Raw genomic sequence first — 23,467 nt, 5'->3', positions numbered from 1 at the left:
CTCGATGGAGAGCTTGCCTGTTCTTGCCTAGTGGGCTACCCGGGGGCTACCGCGGTCCCTTCATGGGTTTCCTCACCACGGTCCCCTCACCGGGTCCTCTCACTGCGGTCGCGTCACCGCGGTGCCCTCACCGGGTCCTCTCACTGCGGTTCTCTCACCGCGGTCCCCTCACCGCGGTCCCCTCAGTGGGTCCCTTCACAGAGGTCCCCTTAGCAGGTCCCGTCAGTGGGACCATCCCCGCATCACCTCACTGGTTCCTCTTCCCACGTCCCCTCACAGTGTTCTCTCCTCGCATCCCCTTCCCACCGCCCCTCCCCGCATCCCCTCACCATGTCCCTTAATCGGCCCCCCTCACCATTTCCCCCCCCTGGGCCCCCCCCCCCCCCGCATCCTTTCACTCTGTCCCCTCCGTGCCTCTCCTCACTGTGTCCCCTTTCTGCGTATCTTCACTGGGACCCACCGCAGTCCTCTCATGGGGTCAACTTTACCATATTTCCTTACCGGTTCAATTGCGCCCTCCTGCCCCCCTCCCACATGTACGTGGTGGGTTTTCTGTCTCCCAGCGGGTTATTGTGTGAAGTCTCAGCGAAGTGAATGAGCGGATGCTCTGGGGGTACCTGGTCAGGTTCCCTGGAAGCCTCTGGTCATGCCCAGCCGTCACCCCCTAACCTTGTTTTATGTGTGTTTCTGTTTAAAGACAACTTGCACTGATGTGTTGTTAATTTGTTCACATTGAACTCGTGGCCAGCAGTGCTGTATGTAAGTCATGCCCGAACCCAGCCTGTCTGCGGCTCTTCTCTGTAAGGTGCATCACAGCCCTGGTACTTAGGAAACTGGACAGCCCTTAAGCACCAGCTTAAGGGCCACTTGAAACTGCAAGATTGCCACCAGAAAGCCCAAAAATGTGAAGACCGTAACACTAAATAGGCAACGGAACGGAAGCTTATTTACCGTGTCAGTGCTGGAACAAGAAAGGCCGGTGTCATCTTGTCCCACCCTGACTGGAGGTGTGTTTCTCAGGCAACTCAAGTTTTTTGCCACTTAGCACATGCTGGCCAATAATTGCTGAAGTACCGCAAGTATTGATTTTGGAATTACAAATAAATTTAGCAGATAGGCAAATTCACAAATAACAAGAATCGTGCATGTGTGTGTGTTCGTACATGTACATACCCGTTTTCCTTAGTCTTTTTCTGAATCATTTGAGAATGTGCTATAGACATGATCCTCCATCACCTGAAATGTTTGCATGTATATTTCCCCAAAGCAGACACTCCTACGTAACCAGTCTGTAACCATCCATATGAGGCAGTCAGTATCAAAGTGATACTAAGGTCCAGTCCACAGACTCCATTGGACTGTGCCAACTGTCAGTGTCTCTTTTTTCCTTTCTGCTTCAGGGTCCCATCCATCATCATATGTGCAGTCTCCTTCATGCTGGGACAGGTCTTCCGTCCTTCTTGTCCTAATAATTTTTATTAAAGACCACAGACTTATGCATATGAGATGTCTCCGAGTCTGTGGATGTTTCCTGAGGACCAAATGCAGGCCATGTTTATTGGTAGGAATACCTCAGGAATGGTGCTGTGCCACAACACATCTTATCACGGGTGATACTCATCTTGTCATCTTGATTACCTAGTCATGTAGATGTCTGCTAGGTTTCTCCTTTTTTTTTCATTTGTAAATTGATTAGTATTTTGTAGGGAGATATTCCAAAATTCCACCCTTATTTTATTCTTTATCACACTTTGCCTGATGACATGAAGTTCTATCAGTGACTTGCCTGGATCACTACAGTCATTGCCAAAGAATGCTTTTTATTTTTTAAACTCTATTTTTTTTTAAAGATTTTATTTATTTATTTAACAGAGAGAGAGCTCACAAGTAGGCAGAGAGGCAGTCAGAGAGAGAGGAGGAAGCAGGCTCCCTGCTGAGCAGAGAGACCGATGCGGGCCTCGATCCCAGGACCCTGGGACCATGACCTGAGCCGAGGGCAGAGGCTTTAACCCACTGAGCCACCCAGGCGCCCTAAACTCTATTTTTAAAGTAAGCTCTACACCCAGTGTGGAGCTTGAACTCACAACCCTGAGATCAAGAGTCACCTGCTTTACCACTGAGCCAGCCAGATGCCCCCCAAATAGTGCTTTTTAAAATTTCCATTGTTCATCTCACATTTCTTAGTTGGCATTCTATAAGGAAGAGAATTCCCTTTTGTTTGTTATTTATTTATTTATATCAGTATGGACACATGGATTTCTCTCTTATTCAGTGGTCATGCCCTATTGCTGTCATTGTTCATTTTGATGGGTAGAGAGCCACATTTAGCTGGCTCTTGAGTCTTTCTGACATGTCCCTGTCATCCTGTCATTCTTTGGTCCCTTCCTTGCCTAGCCATTTCTCCAAGGAGCTTTGTTTCTTCTTAGTGGAGGATGGTATTTAGAAATCAAGATTTGAGGGATGCCTGGGTAGCGTCTGTCTTCAGCTCAGGTCGTGATCCATGGGTCCTAGGATCAAATCCCACATCGGGCTTCTTCCTCATCAGAGAGTGTATTTCTCCCTCTGCCTTCAGCTCCCCCTGCTTGTGCACGTGCTCACTTGCACTATCTTCCCCCTCCCTGCTCCCAGCCGACAAATAAATAAAATCTTTGAAAAAAAAAATCAAGATTGAAGTGTGTGGTGTGCTTATTGCTACTAGGGTATCATTGTTTCGAGATCTTCTCAGTTGGAAGGAAATGTATGTATATTTGCTTATATATACATACACATCTATAATTGCCTATACTTGTATTTATATTTTTTAGGAAAACATATCCTTACTTTTGATTCCAATCCAACACATCAGGATTTTTGGAATCTTCTCTTTTTGTGTTTATAAATAAGTTCTCCAGCAATAAAAACCCAAGTTTCATTATTCTATTTTCTTATTTTTCAGTCTTTGTATTTGCTTAATGTAAGAAACCACTCTGGCCATCATTTCCACCTCCACACCTGCTTTGTGCTCACCCCCCCAGCACTCCACATCCTTGAGCAGTTGTAGGCACTGCTTCCACATACTCCTTCCTGGTTCTTCAAATTGGTCAAAATCCAGTGCCAGTCAAACCCTTCAATTGTCTTCCAGAAGGATTCTTTAAAAGAAGATAATTTACTAAGGAAGCATTAATACAAATACAAGCTTTTAAGATCATCGTCATTTGTGGGTCAAAAATCCCCTGTGTATTACTATCTTTTTTTTAACAGTCCTAGTGCAGAACTTTAATTTCTCAGGTCTTCCGATAAATGCAAATACCCACTACTTCAATACTATAGATACTTAGATTTCCAAAAATGAAGAATGTTAAGTAACAAGAGTGTTAAAAAAATAAGTTATAATCAAATGAATCAATTACTATCAGAAAGTGGGTTAGATATTGCCCTTTCCTGTAAATTTTATGCCAAATGTTGAAGTGAAGAATCTTTAGAGCAACATATTCCCAGATTATCTGGGTCTTGCTACAACCAATTGTAACACTAAAATGTAAAGTTTCATTTATACATTAACTACTGAGTTTTAGAGGAGAAATTCAAATTCTTGCGTGGAATCAAATTTGCCATGCTGCAAATTCCTAATTTTGCACTTGGTAGTATATTTCTTATTGCCGCTGTAACAAATTACTGCAAGTTAAGTGGCCTAAAACACAGACTTAACTATCTTACTGTTCTGGAGATCAGAAGCTGAAAATTCATCTCACAGGCCTAAAATCAAGAGGTTAAAGCAACGTTCTTTCTGGGGGCTGCTGGACATACCTTCCATGCCTTTTCCAGCTTCTTAAGGTTGGCCATAATCTTTGGCCCATCACATCACCTCAACCACTACTTCTGTTGCCACACCTTGTCTGACTCTTATTCTCCCCCTTTCACATAAAAGGATTTTATTGGGCCTGCCTGTGCAATCTAAGATCATCTCCGCACTCAGGATCCTTAACATGACCACGTCCACAAGTCCATTTTGACATGTGAAATAACAGATTCGTGGTTCCAGGGATTGGGACATGGACACTGGTGGGGGAGGTGGGGCACTATGCTGCCTACCATAGGTAGTGACCACACTGCCATAGGAAAAAACAAGATTACCTTTTTTTTTTTTTTTTTTTTTTGAGAGAGAGAGAATTAGAGCCAGAGACAGGTCTCAATCTCAGGACCCTGAGATCATGGCCTGAGCAGAAATCAAGAGTGGGACGCTTAACTGAGCCATCCAGGCACCCCCAAGATTATACTCTTTAAAATTTTTAAAGTATTTCAGTGTTAGAGTTTTATCTCTTAAATGTAAAGAAGTATTTCATGCAAAACATCCAAATTTTGAATAAACGTTTTCAAAACAGCCAGATTCATAAATGAGTTTTTAACCAAAGAAAAATGTAATTGGTTGGATACTATCTCACCTCCCCAGACACAGACACAATAATCACATGTGTGCACACATACATGGATGGGCATTTGCATGCCTTGTGAGAACCAGAATTTGCCCACAGCACGAGCTGGCACATGGGGAGTGTCAGGAGAAGATATGAGAGTGGACACCCAGAGGCTTTACCGGGGAGTGCACTTGGTCTACCTCTGCTATTCTTTTTGGTCCTGATTTGGCTAAGACCACACCAAATTGTTGTGGGAACAAAAATTTACCAAGCCAGATTTTTAAAACACAGCTTTTGCCTTTAACTGAAGTCTGCATTCATACAAAAAGTTGTCACTGAGCAGAAGTTATGGGACCTCCATACATCTAAGCTTCTTACCACATCAAGATTAAGGGCTTCCTAAGATGCCCTCTGAGAACTGCCTTGTCAGCAGGGAAGGAAGGACCTTGTAGTATTCATGACGCTCCACAGGGGAGCAGAGACAGACCTTGGAGCCTCGGTTAGCAAACCTCAAGAAGTCTGCTTCAAAGGAAGAGGCCACAGTGTATGTCCAGCTATACATTCCTCTATCAAGGGGCCAAGTGTTCTTCACCAACAGGTCACTGTTCTGATCTCTATTTTAAATACAGGACGACCAAAGTATAGAAATGTCTGAAACACAGGCTCCTGAATATACATTTGCAATTCTTTCTCTGCAACCTATACTAGCTAGTGATGAGGGTGGAGAGGCAGGCAGGGACAGACCATGCAGACTTTATCTTGAATGTAGTGGACAGGGCACAAAATTTACATATACTTCACACAGCTATACAAAAAATAATTTAAGTTTCTCTGTTTTCTAAAATGGAACTCAGCTTTCTTTTGGAGTCTCCAGACTGCCACGGGCCAACAGCTGTTCCTGTCGGTTAGCATAGCTAAGGCCTGCAGTTTTTGTTTGTTGTCTGTCGGGGTGCAGTTCATCTGCACCTCATTCACTCTTGGGCTCCAATCTTGGTTCCAAGCCTTCTTCCTCCAACTACTTCCTTTCTCCTTCGGTGCCATCTGGGGTTGGGGAAGCTGGATAGAAAATCTCATGGCAGCAGAGGCTTTGGCATACATGCCAGCCAGTTCCTCCCTGGCCCCTGCAGGTGGTGAGACCTGTCCCACCACCTCTGCTCATGGGTAGCTTTTGCTGCTGCTGGCCTCTTATCATGAGCTCATTATGTGCAATGTCAACCTGTCCAGACCCTAGGTTACATCTGTTTCAGTGACCCTCTCAGGGTCCCATGCCAGTGCGCATGGGGGTTTGGGAGTTTCCTATAGCTTTTATGAGGACTCTGGCTCTGGAAGCACCACCTCAAGTCCTCTCCCTGTCTGACCACATCCTAGGTATCCTCTTCTGCATTCTCCCTGCATTGGCACAGAGAAGTGTGCCTCTTCCGAAGGTAGAGGGGGAAACCAGGCATGGACCCCTCTACTTTTATGTTACCCCTCTACTCATCTGAATTGTTTGTCATCTCAACTGAGGGTTGTAGGATGAGCATCGGGTCCATTCTCAGGGACCCAGACAGGTGTCTTCTCTTTCAAAGTTCTTCAAACTTCTCCCCAGCCCTGGAGATAATTTTCTCCCTATGTTACAAGAAGTTTCTTTCACATCCTATCTTTGGGTTTCTTGCTCTAGGGTAAATCTCCAAAGCTTTGGCTCCTGGTTCTTTTTTCTCTCTCTTAAAAGTCTTGCTTTTAAGACTGTAGCTTGCTATGAGCTCTTAGAAGTTTAGGTTTAAAACTCAGAACTGAGCAATAACTTCTTTGGGCAGAACTTTCTTTGCAGCTATGAGTGTCACCTCCTGGCCTAGTCTGGATGGTGGAAAACTTCTCAATAATGGAGAAGAGAAAATACATTGACATTATACCCCCACACACATTGTACTTTAAAACATTTGTTCAGCTGCGGTGTGTGTAAGACAGATTGAAGAAAAGCAGGAGCAGAAATGGGAGAGCAAATAAGCTGTTACTTCAGTCTAGGTAAGAGATGACAGTGACCACAGAAATGTAGAAACCTTACTCATCTTCACAGCTTCTCCTGTAGGTAGGGCATGAGCATGTGATCCAGGCTTTCAGGGGAAAAGGGCCTTCTGGAAAAAGGATTTCCTCCCTAATAAAAAAGAGATACTCATTAGAACAAACCCATTTTCAGTAAGGTATTTGGGGGATGCTTGGAAATAGTAACCTTTTTACTAACAGGAAGGGCCAACATTAAGGACCATGTCCTTATGCTGAGCTGACAGAGGAGAAATGTGGAAGGAGCCAGGAAGAGATGGTGATGTTGAGCTGCTGATTGGCTTCCTTGCCTCTGGACTTCCTGTAATATGAGATTACATACATTCTTATTGTTCAAGATTTTTTTTTGTCATTTTTCCTATTGGTAGCCAAAAATACTGTTACCTATAATGGAAAAATTTCAATTCAGGACATACCAGCTATGAGACAAAAGAGAAAAGTGGGTGAATAAGCAATTGGATACATGCATCTGGGACTCAGAGAAGAGGTCCAGCCTGGGAACTAAAGTTGTGAGTCATCAGCATACAGCATGTTGATGAGATGGTCTAGGGGAGGACAAGTTATGGAGGAGAAGAGGTTGCAGGCCTATACCTTAGGAAAGCCAGCGCTGGAAAACCAGACTGAGAATGAGCAAACAGAGAACTCAGGAGGAAAAAAAGGAGAGGAAGCCAAGGGAAGATGAAGATTTAAAGAGGGAGAATTGACTAACCGGCTCCTGCTGAGAGAACAAGACAAAACCTGCAAGTGTCTACTGGGGTTTGTGATGAAGAGGTCACCATTGTTCTGGAATGGTCCCAGACACAGAAGAGGAAGTCAGACAAGTGGGTGAATAGGATAAGGTGAAGGAATGGAATATGGATGAAAGAAGCAAAGAAGCTCTTACCCATAAAAAAAAACAGTGAAGTACATTCTTCTGGTCCCACTCTACTGGCCTAGCCCGGTTCAGGTGACATCCCACTGCCCCTTTTCCACAAGACACTCTCTCCTGCTCTGACACATAGTCAATATTACCTTTACATTTGTAACTCATATCCTCAACAAATATTTATTGGGTGACTGCTGTGTACACAGCACCCTGTTTGGCTTCAAGAAAAATATAAGAAAAGATTAAATGGGGTCCCTGTCTTTTCCCAGGAGCTTATAGTTTTGATTGTGGAGAAAAAAAGGCCCATATCCTGAAACAACTGGACATTAAGTGTAAACATTGTATTTATGAGGTTGCAGGGCAGAGGCTATAATCACTATTGGTGATCAGAGAATAAAAACTTCCCAGAGCAAGCCTGAAAAATTTGGGCTGGACTATCTAGGCAATTTTCACAGTGGTGGTGGGGGGTGCTCCAGCAGATCCTTAAAGACGGGGGATGTGGACTGGGGAGGGAACTGCTGAAGCCAAGCCATATGTCTGCCAGGATTTTTGGTTGCAGATAACAAGAACTCACCTCAAAATAGATTTTTCCCAGAAGGGGAATTTATTGGCTCCTAGACTTGAGATGTGCCTGGATCCAGAAATTTAGACAAGGTCCTCCCCCACCTTCCCTCTGAATGCTGGTGTCTCTGTTCTATGGCAGAACAGCCTCCTCTTGTGACGGAAGCATAGTTGTCAGCAACCTGGGCTACAGAGACACTTTTGAGGGTGAAAATGGGGTGCTGCTAATAGTTTTCTTGGGACAATAGGCATAAGCTGGGACCCTGCTAGGAAAACTGGGACACGAGATTACCATAAACTAATGTTCACTCTGTGGCCACTGTCTGACAGCCCTGCCAGAATCACATGAAATGAGGGAGGGACGGTACTCCAAAGACACTGTGCCATTACCAGATGAAGGAGGGACAAGAATGCTGGAATCCTAAAAACGATGGTATCCACTATTCATCATGAGTTGGCAATTCAGGGAAAAGAAGAGAAATAGACCAACGAGTAAAGCACAAATTTCAAAGTTAAGCTTACTAGATAAAGATAGAAGATTTAGAATTTGAGGGAGAGAAATCTGAACTTCATTTGACTAGTAAAGAAGACAGAACATTGTCCAAGGAAGTTGTACATATGACATTATGTACAAAATGTACATATGACATTTGTACATGACGTCTGGGGAGACAAATCTAGGAATGAGTTTCAGGATATTTGAGAGGTTCAGAGAGGAGCTAGGGTTGTATGGCTGGAGTCCTGAACTGTTGAGGGTGCTGGTATGGTGGAGGGAGCTTGTATGGTGAAGAAAGGGATATAAATTCAGGACGTATGTGACGAAAACAAAAATAATCAGGAGACCTCCTTGGCTGATTGGGCATGAAGGACTGAGAAGAAACAGGCACACCAGTTCAAGCTTGGAGAAGCTGAAGTGGCAGGAATGGGGAGGTTTTCAAGGGTAGCAATTTGGCAGTGAGGCAGGTCTCTTGGGGTCATGTTGAGTTCTGACAAAGTCGTATGAATGGGGAGGACACACAATTAAAACTGGAATACTATTTAAGGCCAAGATAATGAATAAAGTGTCCCCAAAAGAGAGTAAGAAGTGGCTGGAATCAGGTGTGAGGAGGGCCTGCAACTAGGTAACAGGAGGAGAAGGAGGAAACAGAAAACCTATAGCAGGATTGGAAAAGAATACTGAAGCAGTGTAGAGGAGAGGCCACAAGTGACAAGCAGCACCCTGTGCTGTGCTGAATTCCACATGAGGACCGGAAGCCTGCAGGAAGTTTACCTAGACGAATATTTACAACTTTGAAGAATGGTCTTATATGGTCTAACATTCAGGATACTTGGGGTTACGCTACGTAACAGACAATCCCAAAGTCAATGCAGTTGAAAACAACAAAGGTTTATTCCTGCTCAGATGTCCTGTCCCTGATGTATACACAAACTCTGCTCCACATTGTCCTCACCTCCTAAGCCTGGGATGACAGAGTGATCAATACTGGAAGTCTTGCTAGTGGCTTAGGCAGAAAGAAAAAATTGGCCACAAGAGCTTCCCACTGGTCTGAAATCCTCCTGCCTGGAAGTCTCAGAGCTCACTGGTTGAAGCCAGGCCCACACCCCAGCAGGGGGTCCAGAAAGCACAGTCCCAGCAGTGCCCAGAAGGGGAGAACTGAAATATTTGTCCATGAGGAACAATGATTAGTGTGGTGGTAGAAGTTGGAGGTGAGGCTGTAGGAGGGGAGCAGAGGAATTCACTTATCTAATGCTCAGTTGTATATCTGCTCTCCTAGAGATATAATTCTTGTGTTAGACCATAATCCCCTGAGGACAAGGACTGTGCCCTTTAACCCTTTGTCAATGGTGCTTATGCACCTCATCGTGTTAGGTATGCTCCTTCAGGTGACAAAACTAGAAAGAGATGCTCCGATGACATCAGCGCTTCACCCTAAGGACTCTCAGGGAGGAAGGGGAAGTGTCTTAGTGCAGCCTAAGAGAAGGAAATGTGTCTCCTCAAATTCTTAGTGGCCACATAGACGTTTACATGGGGTGGCCTCATAATGAGTACAGCAATGACGTAAACTCAAGTAAGGCCAATTTTCCTACTGGAGACTGTCAGAGGAGCACTAGGAGCAAAGACCTGCTGGGTGGGATCGCTGACCCCTGCTGCCAGGGCTGCAGATGGCAGCCAGTATGAGTACTCTGTCCTCTAAGTGACATCGTTGTAGGTCTCTGCAAAGGCTTTGGCTCTGTGAATCTGAGAGTCACAGAGGGAGGCATGATACTTTGAGTCGAAATTGCCAACAGAAATCAAATTGTATTCCCCCAGACATGTGAGCAGAGCATAAATATTTCATAGACATGAAGTCAGCTAGACAGAGATTTTAATTCCAGAAAGTGATCATAAGGTAAACTATAGGAGATGCGGCTGATGATTTGCCTCATGACACATTTTTAAGTAAGCAAAAGCCCTGGGGAATAAAAATACACTTGCTCAGGTTCCCCAGTGAATGGAAAGCTGCTGAGTGGAGCAGAGATGCACTAATATGTTCTTTCTCCATCTCGTAATTTTGTGATGTGTGGTTATCTAGCATATGGGACCCTTTGTATCATAGAACTTGTGTCACATGATTCTTCCTTAGTCCATCCTTCAATAACAAACCAGGGCAAGGTCTTCTGTTTCAATATCTTTCTATATATTGTTAGAAATGACCTTGGAGAACCCTTTGCTCAGTGCCCATTGAGCCCCCAACAGTGAGGAGCTAGTGCCTGCTTGTTCGTAATTTTCCATGTAAAATGTGGTATATGACTGGAAATGCAAATGCAAAATTAGTGAAAAAAAAAAAAAAAAGTGAAAGGGAGCCTGCGTTGAAAATGTGGCAGAAACACTCACCCTTGTGAGAACCTTTCAAACCTCCTGTTAGAATGATTCCACCAGTGTCACCACACAAGCAAAGCTGTGCCTGGACTTCCTTTAACCTCCAGCATCACATCCTTTGCATGTGGCACTCACCTGTTGCCGTGAGATGGATCCAAATGCTCTTCTCCCCACCGTGAGGAATCTTTGGGTCCAGTGGGTGGTCGGAGTTGGAAACCTCTGGAAATGATGTTGTATCCTTGGCAGACCACGCTGTTGATCTTGGGTCTCCCTGAGTGGGTGACAGTGGAAGACAAGCAGGGGCGGTACCAGGCCTGTAAGGAAGACTTGGGCAAATGAATGCGAGTGGGGAACTGGGAATTCCACACAAATTCTGTGGCTCATTTAGCAGTGCTTACTTGCACTTGCTTCTTGGTCTTCAGTAGTGTTAATGTTTGAGGCGCCTGGGTGGCTCAGTGGGTTAAAGCCTCTGCCTTTGGCTCAGGTCATGATCCCAGGGTCCTGGGATCAAGCCCTACATCGGGCTCTCTGCTTGGCAGGGAGCCTGCTTCCTCCTCCTCTCTCTCTGCCTGCCTCTCTGCCTACTTGTGATCTCTGTCTGTCAAGTAAATAAATAAAATCTTTAAAATTTAAAAAAAAAAGAAGTTTTAATGTTAGGGGGAGCTGGCCCAGGGATGCAGGCCCCTCTGAGCTGGCTTTACAGCTCTTCTGTCAAAATAATTTTAATTTAAAACTTAAAGGTGGCGCTCCCTTTGTCTGCTTGATAACAAGATTTTGATTTCTTTTGCAAGCCTGTCGAGAAAGCACCCAGTTGCTGAATCTTGGAGCAGAGCAGCAATAGCAGCTGCCCTCACTACTTAATGGGAAGCAAGTCCCCCTTTCCGTTCCCTCATTTCCACCGAGGGAGGCATGAAAGTGCCCTGTGGGCTATATACACTACACTGAAATTGAAAAATCTGGCAACTTCTATAACTACAGGTAAAACTGTCTTGATTCACAGAGATGTCACCATGCAAGGAGATGGCCACTTGTATCGAGGCATCAGGTTGCTGTCTGAAATGGAGAGGAGCATATAGCAGTGTAAGGTAGGAAACAGCACGTTATTTTGAATTTAAGTCTTTATGCTGTACCGACTGGGAGAAATAGGAAATGTGTTTTTAACTGATTGTTTGTGGCCACCATCTCCATCTTTGGGCATCACGGGACATCATTCTCACGTGGCTTAGAAAATCTGCCTGTTTTCACATAGCCATGGTTATACTCACTCCACAGCATTGTGGCATTTCCACTTTAGCACTGGTGTTCTTTATTTTTAAATGTCACCCTGATCTGGTCACTGCTGAGGATCCCTAGCCTTAGCACCATGAGAACTCAGGAAAAAGAATCTAGTTCAGGATGAAATAACAATGATGCAGAGTCTCCAATTTGTTTCCAACTTTGTGTTGGTTCCTGAGTGGGTTCTGAATAAGTAATAATCATCCTGATTTCCCAGTGACTTGATGTTCCATTTCTGGCCAGGCCCCTTTGCTACCCCCTTGAATCGCTGCGTTAAATATTAAAGCCGCCTGTGCCCTGGCAGCTTCATTCTGGAGGCAGTGGCAGGGTTTTTGTGGAATAACTCCTCCTGGTTGGCTGCTGGATTTGTTCATTAGTTTAAGCCATGCATATTGGCTAGGACTGCAACATTGTCTCTTTTTGCACAAATACTAGTTTTAAATGAGGAGGAATCAATGACCCATCAGCCCAGCCCTGAGGAAAGGGAAGGCTCTGGTTCTTTGCAGTTGCCACACCTAGTGCTGGGCACGGACCAGGTGGGCTTTGGGACACCCTGTGCCTTCCTCCCTTCAGCCCGGCAGGAACAATTAGGCCATCCCTGCCAGGGATCTGTTGGAGGCCTGCTTCGTGCAACATACTTCACTGGGTACTCTCAGGAGGGTGGGGAAGCATGATATTTGAGCTTGAAAGCTGCTTGGAGAGTGAATACACGTATATTTGACAACAACAACAACAACAACAAAACCTGACAGTCCAACCCCAAAGCAATGCCCAGTGCAGAGAGGATGAGTCATACGGACGAGATGCTCCGGATGTCTGCAGGATGGGGAGCAGTTATACAAGGTGAGTCTTTGACAAGGACGTGAACTTGGAAATATGTGCAGGGGAGAAGGGGGGGTCACACTGTGGGCATGGCATAGGGGGTGTAGACTCCTCAGCAGAGCCCAGTGATGTCAGTGGGCAGTGCTCACCCTGAGGGCCCTGCTGCCGGGGCGAGTCTGCTCTGGGCCTTGGAGTCTTTGAGGAAAACGGCCCTCCTGAGTCAGATTTGAATGAAGGGCCTGACCCTGCACACTTTTCCCAGAGGGACTCAGGTCTGTTTTCAGTGTTGTTCATACAGACTTTGTTCTTTTGAGATCAGGAATCGTCCTTTTTGTTACTGCCAGTCCAGCCCCATGCCAGGCTGAGCTGGGTTGTTGTGGCCATTCCAAAAGCATTGTGGGTAGATGAAAAGAGTTGTGCCTGAAGGGGAAGAAGAAATGAGGGAAGGGGGGAAGTGTGTACTTGGAGGGGGAGGGAGGAAAGGGGCAGGTGTGGACCTCCCAGGCAGTAGTCCCTGCCAGCCGCGCCCCGAGGCCCAGGCAGCACCAGGGGCTCCCTGGAGTATTCTTTGGAAAGAGCTCCTTTGTCCTTCTCTGCCAGCAACTGAAACTATAAAAACAGATACTAATTGTAGCGATAAATTTCCAGGCCCTTCCCAACAGGCCTTTGGGTCCCAGGCAGAGGGGTGCTGACCTCCTCAGCAAGACAGCTTGGTGGTCCGCTCCCTCAACTGACAACCTCTGGCTGCTCAGTGAACAGCTCCTGGCGAGAACTCAGCTTAGCAGTTGGAGTCCGTGTTTGGGTGCAAGTCATATTTGGTAGGGGGCATCCCAGGCACTTTAGGACCTTCCTGCGCCGCCAGCAGGGCCTGTCCATGAGTCGGGCAGGCACCGAGGCGTGAATAGAACCCCAGTCTCTGCTGCTTTACTCTCAGAGAAGAATCAGTGGTTCAGTGGTTCAGGGAAGGAGCTTATCCCTGCCCCCACCACATGCACAAAACCCCGAAGATTTAATGAGGAATTTGGAGTTCTGTCCTGTACTGGCTCCAGTTTAGACTGAGGAGGAAGCTGGGGACTCTCCCATTTGGGGCTGCTCTCCTTTTTGATGGGCAAGTGGACCAAGGGGGCTAGAGCACGTCACATGGGCTCCACCGTGTGGCCAATTTCTTTTTCTATCCAGACACCCTCAGGCCTTTCCTACCACTGCAGACAGGGCAGAGAGGGCCTCCTCAAAAGCATCTGAGCAGTTTGTAGTGAGCGCCAAGGACAGACACAGTGGCAGAAATACGAGATTTAATGGGGGGCTGCTGCTCTGTGTGTGACCACGTGAGGGGGCAGTTGGACACGTAGATGGCCACACATCCCTCAGCCATACACAGCTGGGCTCTCCCTGGGTCTCCCTATGATTAAATCCTCTCTGGCCTGGGATGGTGTTTGCAGCCCTGACCACGAGTGCTGGTAGTTGGGAGAGGGAGAGTCGGTCACTTGGTCACTTGGCTGCGACAGGCTGGCTTTTCTGTCCATGGTACAGCAGCTGCAACTGCAGACCTCTTGCCCGTCCTTCACTCGCCTGTGTGGAGCTGAACTAGCCGCCCTTCCACTGAGAGCAGGTGGTGCTCGTGCGTGCCTCGTGCTTCTCTTGATTCGTCACATCGCTTGTCACTGACTCAGCGTGTCCAAGTGCCTCCCGTAAGCTTGCTTGGAGCACGCCTGAAACACGCCTATGATTGGAATCCAGTCCTGCTGAGTCTAAGCAGGAGGGAGGACGAAGGTACAGGGGCGCTGAGCCCGCCGCACACGGAGACTGAAGCAGCCGAGATTTCACGAAAGGCAAACAGATCCAGCAAGAAGGGAGTGCAGCTCTGTAAAACAGGCACACACAAGGGCAGTTACGCATCAGCTTCAGGTGCGCACTTTAAACAGCTGTAAGTCTTCCTAACCTCGCCAATGGGGGGGCGAGAATCAGGCGGGGAGGCAGGCCGTATGTGCTATGTACACAGTGCATTGAAATTGAGTGTCGTGCGCACAGGACCCCTTTCCTTTCCATTCTGCCTGATATGCTCCTTCAGGGTAAAGGTATAAAACACATTTAAGGTTCTTTACCTCCTTCCCTGCAATAGTAATTGGCAGTTACTCAATCCCCGTGGGCATCATAAATAAGGAGCACACCAAGAGACTTGGTTGCTGCCATTAGAATACACTGGCTTTAGCTGGATTGAACTAGAGTCAATAGTCGTGTGGCAAATGTAACGGTGTGCCAGTGGTAAAATCGCCCCCACTTAATGCTCTAATTTTGTCACAAAGGCTGGGTTTTCTCCTGGCTACGCAAATGGAGTTTGTGTATTGACATGTTTGCGCTCAAAGGAGTGAGTCACGAGATAGGTTGTCTATGTCAGGGCACCCTGAATAGGTGCTATACTGAATTCTGGAGCCTCATTAGTAATGGCAATAGAGGCTGTGATGTATTGCCTCCTACGTGGTAAATAGAGGAAGCAGACCAACCTGTGAGTGTTTGCTGCTCTCTTGATAAGGAATGGAATTTATACTGACAGCACGTGGTTCCTTGGGTTTTATTCTATTGTGGCAAAAAGCACATGACATAAAATTTACCATCTTAACCACTGATAAGTGTGCAGTAGTGTGCAAATGATCTCCAGATTTGCACATTGTGCAAATGATCTCCAGAACTTTTCCATCTTGCAAAACTGAAGCTCTGTCCCATTAAACACTCACTTCCCATCCCATCCCCAACCCCTGGCACCCTCTCTTCTTACTCTCTGTCTCTGTGAATTAGTGACTCCAGGGACCTGATGTGAGTGGAATCAGAGTATCTGTCCTTCTGTGTCTGGCTTATGTCAATGAGCATAATGTCCTCAGAGTTTATCCACCATGTAACAGGTGTCAGTGTTTCCTTCCTTTTTAAGCCTGAATACACCCTCGTGCAGATGGACCACATCATGTTTATCCACTAACTCACTGATGGATACTTGGGTTGGCTTTTGTGACTCATGCTGCTATGAACTTGGGTGTGAAAATCACAGTTGGTGGGGTTCCTGGGTGGCTCAGTCAGTTAAGCATCTAACTCTTGATCTCAGCTCAGGTTTTGATCTCAGGGTTGTAAGCTCAAGCCCCATGTTCATGGAGCCTACTTAAAAAAGTAAAAAAAAAAAAAAAGAAAATCACAGTTGCATGTTTTTAAAAGGAAAAAACCTTGATTTTCTAAGAACTTTCTTGACTATTAATATTCTATGGCTAACATGTGAAAGGAGTACACCCGGCTTTGTACTGCTAACATTTTAACATCCTTGCAGAGGCAGTGCTTTAATGGTTGTAGCTAAAACAACAACCTTGCTTCAACCTGCCCTCGGTGAGGCTCAGCACAAGTAGAATAAACCACCTTTTAAATTCTCAGTGGCCATAAAAATGGAGACAAGTTTTGGTCCTCAAAACAGAAAAACAAGTCTTGTAGGCAGGTGATTTGATGAAGGAGAAGCAGGGTTTGCCTGTTGTTGGCCTGCTTTGTGTCCCTGAGGCAGTAGTCCTCAGGGAGGCTGAAGGACAGAAAGGCAGTGAGAGGTCTCAGCTGAGGCAGGCCTGGGGCACAGAGCCCTCAGCTCCACCTGGACCCTGGGTCTTGCAGTCCCTGGAATATCTGAGTAATTCCGTTTCCTCAGTGCCTGAGAGTGACCAATGACTGTAGATTCTTTTGGGGGAAAGCCCAGAGACATGATGACAGTTTGCATTTGCTGTGGTTTGTGTCATTCATTCCTTATAAGGACCTAGCTTCTCCTTTAGTCGGGGGTCAGGGAGGGGGCATAGGTCCAAGACTAGCTCGGATCTGGAAATGGAGCAAAGGACTGTGACTTCTCTTTGGGATGGCTTCCCTTAGCCCCTGTTATCCATTCAATAATGACTTCTCTTGATTGTGTAATTCGGTAATGTCTTATTGGCTGCCCACCTTTCCCTTAAGAATACCACATTTTATTAATCATCTTCATGGCATTGTGCAGGTCACTCCCTCCCTCTTCAACACTCTAGACTTGCTGCTCTTACAAGAATTGCACCTACCTTGCTTTTGATTATTAAGTGCAGCCACCTATGATTCTGGGATCCTGATATCCTTGTTGCTGTAAGGGGCCATTCTATGACAGCATCTCCTTTGCCTGCTCTGGCTTACAGAGCACAGATACTGCTGAGCTCCTCAATGATGGTGGTGCCCCCACCAGCCCAGTCCTTATTGACCTGATGAATGGAATGTCTCTGAGTCCTTCTGGGAAATGTGGTTGGCTGGTGTTTTGTTTCCAGCCTTATGAGGTATATTCACATTGCATGCCCACTTCTCTGAGACTTGATTTCTTCTTCCACCATTTGCTACAGCAGTTATGACATTTATGTTTCAATTAGTGCGGGTCATCACTTTTTCCAAACTTCCAAGAATCTTCCTAGATGCAAATTCCCACTGCCTCCCAGTGTGTTAAATCCTACGTCCTGGGAAAGTGTTTCTGTATTGATAAACCCTCCCTTAACCCATGTGATATTCTGCCCCTTGATCCAGCATATCTTGATGGCACATCTTGGCAACATTGTGCAGCTCCTTCAGGGTACAATCTCTTTCTTCCTTGGCCAGGCCCAGCTCTTCGTTGGCTGGGTTAAATTGTGATTTGAACCTTCATGTCAGCCTGACAGCCAGAAGGGAAAGTGGGGACTATAGCCTTGTTAGGGTGAAGTAGACCACTACTGCAAACCTAGAGCATTCAGAGGGACCTGGGGTTCAAAGATTTTTGAGTGTATCAACCTAGTTGTTCCCACCCCAAGTTTCAGGGTCCCCCTCCTTCTAGTTGGGACCCTGACCTTAGCATAAGGGATTTGCTAGGCTTGAGAATTCAACCTTTTCTGGATCTCTGCTGACCATATCATTAAGTCTTGGGCCTGACTCTCAGTTTCTCCTGCAAAGTGTGGGGTCTCTCTGAGTGCCACTAGAGAAGCCCTGGGGGTGTCTACACTTCACCTTGATTTGGTGATTAACCAACCTCAGCCTTTTCTTCTTCCAGTGCATTGACAGCTTCCAGCAACAGCCATCCTGTCCAGTGTCCTGATACTTACAAATTGCCCACACCTCCCAAATGCACCAGCTAATGTCATTCCTTACCACTGTTTCAATATTTTTTAAATTAGTAGATTTCATTTTGTAAGACAGTTTTAGGTTTACAGGAAAACTTGGGCAGACGGTACAAAGAGTTTCCATATACTGCCTCTCCTATACAGTTTCCCCTACTACTACATTGCATTGGTGAGGTACATTTGTTACAATCCATGAACCAATATTGATACATTATTACTAACTAAAACCAATTGTTTATGTTAAAGTTGTTTCTTTGTGTTGTCCAGTTCTATTGATTTTGACAAAAGCATGTCATTTGTCGAATGTATCCACCATTACATTACCATTCAGAATAGTATCTGCACTAAAAATCTTCAGTGCTCCACTTATTCATCCTTCCCTCTGAAAACTCTGGCAGCCATTGCTTTCTTTTTCTTTTTTTTTTTTTCCACTATCACCACAGTTTTGCCTTTTCCAGACCATCATGTGGTTGGAATCATACTGGGTATAGCCTTTTCAGATTGCTTTCTTTTTCCACTTATACTAAGCATTTAAGGTTCCTCCATGTCTTCTAATGGCCTGATAGCTCATTTCTTTTCAGTGGTGAGTAATATTCCATTGTCTAGATGGACCACAATTCATTGGTTTATCTATTGAAGAACACCTGAGTTTTTTCCAGGTTTGGAAATTATGAATAAAGCTCCTGTAAACATTTGTGTGTAGGTTTTGTGTGGATGTATGTTTACAATTTGATCGGGTAAATACTTAGCAGTGTCATTGCTGTGTCATATGGTAAGAGTATGTTTAGCTTTGTAAGAAACTGCCTAACTATCCTTCAGCAGCAATGAGTGGGATTTCCTGTTGCTCTGTATCTTCACCAGCATATCGTGGTGCACATGTTCTGGATTTTGTCACTCCAGTAATTGTGTAGTGGCATCTTGTTGTTGTTATAATTTGCACTCCCCTAACAACTCCTGATGTGGAGTATCTTTCCATGTGCTTACTTGCCATCTGTGCATCTTCTTTCGTGTGTCTGTCAGATTTTTGTCCATTTTTAAATTGAGTTGTTTGTTTTCTTGTTGCATTTGTATATTTTGGATGCAAATCCTTTATCAGATACTTACTTTGTAAATACTCTCTCCCAGTCTGTGTCTGTCTTCATTCTTTTAGCATGTTTTTCACAGAGCAGAAGTTTTTAATTTTAATAAAGTTCAACTCATCAATATTTTTCTTCATTGAATCTGGTTTCCATGTTGTATTTAAAAATTCATTGCCAGGGTGACTGGCTGACTGGTGACTAGCTCAGTCAGTTGTGTCTGCTTTCGGTTCAGGTTGTGATCTCAGGGTCCTGAGATCAAGACCTGCATTGTGCTCCCTGGCCAACAGGAAGTCTGCTTCTCCCTCTCTTTCTGCCCTCACTCCAGCTCCTGTTCCTTCTCTCTCTCTCTCAAATAAATAAATAAAATCTTAAAAAAATAAAAATAAAAAATTCATTTCCAAACCCAAGGTCGCCTAGATTTTTTCCTATTTTCCTCTAGAAGTTTTATGCTTTTGGATTTTACAATTAGGTGTTTTTAAGTTATGATCCAGTTTGTGTAAATTTTTGTGAAAGTTATGTCTAGATTATTTTTTGCACGTGGATGTCCAATTGTTCCTGCACCATTTAATGAGAAAACTACTTTCCTCCATTAAAGTTCCTTTGCTTCTTTGTCAAAGATAAATTGACTATGTTTGTGTGGTCTGTTCCCAAGTTTTGTTCTATCCCATTGATCTATTTGTCTGTTTTTAGGTGAGACCCTGCTGTCATTATTATTGTAGGTTCATAGTAAGTCTTGAAGTCAGATAGCGTTAACAGCTTTTTTTTTTTTTAAAGATTTTGTTTATTTATTTGACAGACAGAGATCACAAGTAGCCAGAGAGGCAGGCATAGAGAGAGAGGGGGAAGCAGGCTCCCTAGCTGAGCAGAGAGCCCGATGCAGGACTCCATCCCAGGACCCTGAGATCATGGCCTGAGCTGAAGGCAGACGCTTAACCCACTGAGCCACCCAGGCACCCCAGCATTAACAGCTTTAACAATTGTTTCACTGCATGTGTCAGGGATTATCAGAGCTCCACCTATGACCTCCAGTGGAGGGTTCTCGTCACCATTGCCAGCTAGTAGGTGATCCAGCTCAGAGGTCCCATATTAGATTTTCCTTCCTGGACCTACACTTTGTACCAACTGTCATTCCCTGGGAATGAGTCCCTGGGACTCTGAGATGGAGAGTTGCTGCAGGGTCTTAGTAAGCAGTACATTCATGAACAACACCTTTAAGGACATGAGGGAAGTGGGGTAGGACAGAGGGTGAGGTTGAAGTGCAATTAGTTGTACCAGACTGCGCTCTAGGAGTGTATGGTTGGATGCCCTTTATTGGTAGTCCCAAGCTGAAGCAAAGGGGCTGGCCCACTGTAGCCCTGCATTAACTAGCTATTCAGTGCAGGCTCCCTCAAGAAGTGGTATAACTTCTGGTGAGAAGGTTTCCTTTAGTCTGTCGAAGTTCCCTTGGAAAGAGATGCAGCTGGGGGATGAACCACTATCTTGAAGCCCTCTGGATGGTTCATCACAGTGTGTGCCACCCAGTCCTTTAGATCTTTTCAGAAACATCATTCATCAGAGAAGCCTTCTCCACTTAGAGAGGAAGCCTTGAGGTTACAGGGTTTGCCCAAGTTACCTCATTAATGAGGAGATCTTTTAAGCTATTAACAAAATCTGGAGGCCTCCTCTGTACCATGAAAGTTGCTGATAGTGAGAATTTAAAATTAATCTATATTTTAAAATATTAGCCTGGCATTTAGGATAGGAATTGTGGTTTCTTGCCCAAAGAAAGAATGGGTAGGAAGGGGAAAAATATAGAAGAGTTACTTGAACAGCTTCCTGTAGCTAATCTGGTCTCAGGACCTCCATAGGCAAGAGTACCTGCTTGCCTGGTGTTCCAGTCAGGCTCAGTTATATTGTCACCAATCAAATTGTCAGGAAAAGATTAGAATTGCTTAATCAAGCAAGGACAAAGGCTAGGGGATGAACTGCCCTTCTGCCAATATTAATAGAAGCAAGGATTAGAAATTAGTTGGTGGCTTAACTGATATTTTTAGAATTCCACTTGAAAGGGATAAGGATTCTAAAAACAGGAAAGTGGCAAATGCTACATAAGTCAGTAAAGGATCATAGTTAGCTTCATGTCCTTTGTAAAGAAACTATTACAAATTATGAGGGAGGATTTACCTATAAAATTGCTTGAAAAGCAGAATATGATCTGAGACAGGCAGCCTAGATTTATGAGAAGAAACATGCTCATACGTTGTGTTGGAGATTTTAAAAGATATTATATTTATGACAGACAATGAGAATGCTTTGTGTAGCGTGCATCTGTAAAGAATTTGATAATGCTCTACTTAAAGATTTATTCTGAAGGTAAGAAGTGGAAAAAGATGTAAGAAGAAATCCTGCATTTCCAAAGCACTGCATCTTCATGCAGATGCTCATTCCAGCTACGTTGGTAGCAAAGGAAGAATGATTTGTTAATTATCCCCATGCCATGCATGGAGCCTAGCACAGAGAAAAGGCTTGGCTGCTGATTAGTATGTGCATGAGCCGATGGATTAATCTTGTTTCACCAATTCCTCTTTAGGCAGGAAGTCTAAGCAGTGACGAATGACTCCTACATGTGGTTAAAATCACTCTCCTTCCATTTATTTAAATTGGAAAGAGCAAGGACCTCTTCCCATGAAGGACAACCAACTTTGTAGAATCCTTGTTAAAGCCTTGCCCAAGGATGAGGTCTTTCAGAGAGACAACTGGTGAATGTCTTCTGGGCAGACAGAACCACCAATGGGCAATGGAAACCTTCAACCAGGAGCATGTGAAGATCCCAGCAAGTAGGACTGAAATAGAAAGAGCCAAGGCTGTGGTTCCATGGACAAATTGGGGCAGACAGTAGGGATCTGGGTTTTCAGGATCCCTGAGTGTGACACTCAGCAGGTGGATGGGAGTCCCTAAGTCAGGACATTAGGGCAGTGCTGCCAAGAAAACAGGTGTGGTGGAATGTCCTATATCCTACAAATTCAGTGCTCTCTAGCTCCTATTGGAGAATTAAGGAGCCCAGGAACAGATCCAGATCTCCAAGTCAGTGTAGTTGGGTGGCTCAGCTCTCCCAGGAATGAAGAGTCATAGAAAAAATGAATATTACCTAAGTGAACTATGATCAGAAACAAGATGAGAATGTCTCTCCTCATTACTCCCATTTGACATCATGGTAGAAGTCCTAGCTAATGCCATAAGATAGGAAAAGGAAATAAAACATACAGTTTGAGAAGGAAGAAATAAAACTGTCTTTGTTTGCAGATGACATGATTGTCAAAAGTCCCCAAGGATTGACTAAATAAATAAATAAATAATAAAAATCCCAGAACTAATAGCAATTATAGCAAACTTGCAGGATACAGGGTTAATATACATAAGTTAATTATTTTGCTGTATACCATCGATGAGGAATTAGAACTTGAAGTTAAAAACACAATAACATTTACAAAGTGGACCAGGCAGCTGAACCTGAAACTCCCACTTTGAGGCTTTGTATTTGCTGTTCCCTCTACCTAGAAGTCTTTTCTCCCAGGTATCCACATGAGTAACTCCTTCACATCCTTTAAATCTTCTCTCGAAAAGTTATCTTTCTGGAGGATTCTGGGAAGATGGCAAAGTAGGAAGCACCAGGAATCGGTTTCCCTACCTAGACAACAATTGCACTGGCAGAATCTATCTGATGTAACTATTTTGGAACTCTGGAGTTTTATTGAAGGCTTGCAACTTGCAGGGGAAGCCTTAGGTATCAAATGGCAGTTAATTTCATCAATTTCAACTCTTAGTATAGTAGCAGATCCCCATCTCCCAGCCCCAGACCAGTGGCAGGCACCTGTGCATGGGTTTCTGGAGCTTCTGGCATGCATCTTGTGGGATCCAGGGTGAATACCCACCAAATATTGAGGATCTGTCCTCTGAATGCTAACTGCTGCTTCTGATCACAGAGGTGCAAAAATGAGGGTAGCCATTGTTGTTGTACTCTCTCCCCATTGTGATAAGCCCTTCCCCTTCTAGTTGAAGTGACTTCCAGAGGATTTAAAGGGCTGACACCCTTCCACTCCTCTTTCATTTCTTTCTCTTTTTCCTCTTCCGGAAGCCAGACATTAAAGACTAAGACATTCAAAATCAACTATATGTATGAGGGAAAATTAGAAAGTGACTCTGCATGACCAGGGGAAGGCACAGGCTCAGAAAAGACCCAATAAGACTTTAAGTTTATAACTCAGTCTGGTCTTTGGTGCAAAGACAGGCTGTGATAATAGAAAAAAAAAAAAAGAAAGAAAAAAGAAAAAAGAAAAACCAAAACCCACACAATAACCCAAAATAGCAAACCTGGGGAAAGGGAAGATTCTGATTTCCAGAATTAACACATTATCAGATTCAAATGTCTGGTTTTCAAGACAACAATAACAAAAACCACAAAGAAACAGGAA

This window comes from Enhydra lutris, unplaced genomic scaffold, assembly GCF_002288905.1.
Source record: "Enhydra lutris kenyoni isolate GAN:26980312 unplaced genomic scaffold, ASM228890v2 scaffoldscaffold13, whole genome shotgun sequence".
NCBI lineage: Eukaryota > Metazoa > Chordata > Mammalia > Carnivora > Mustelidae > Enhydra > Enhydra lutris.
This window is presented reverse-complemented; position numbering follows the sequence as displayed.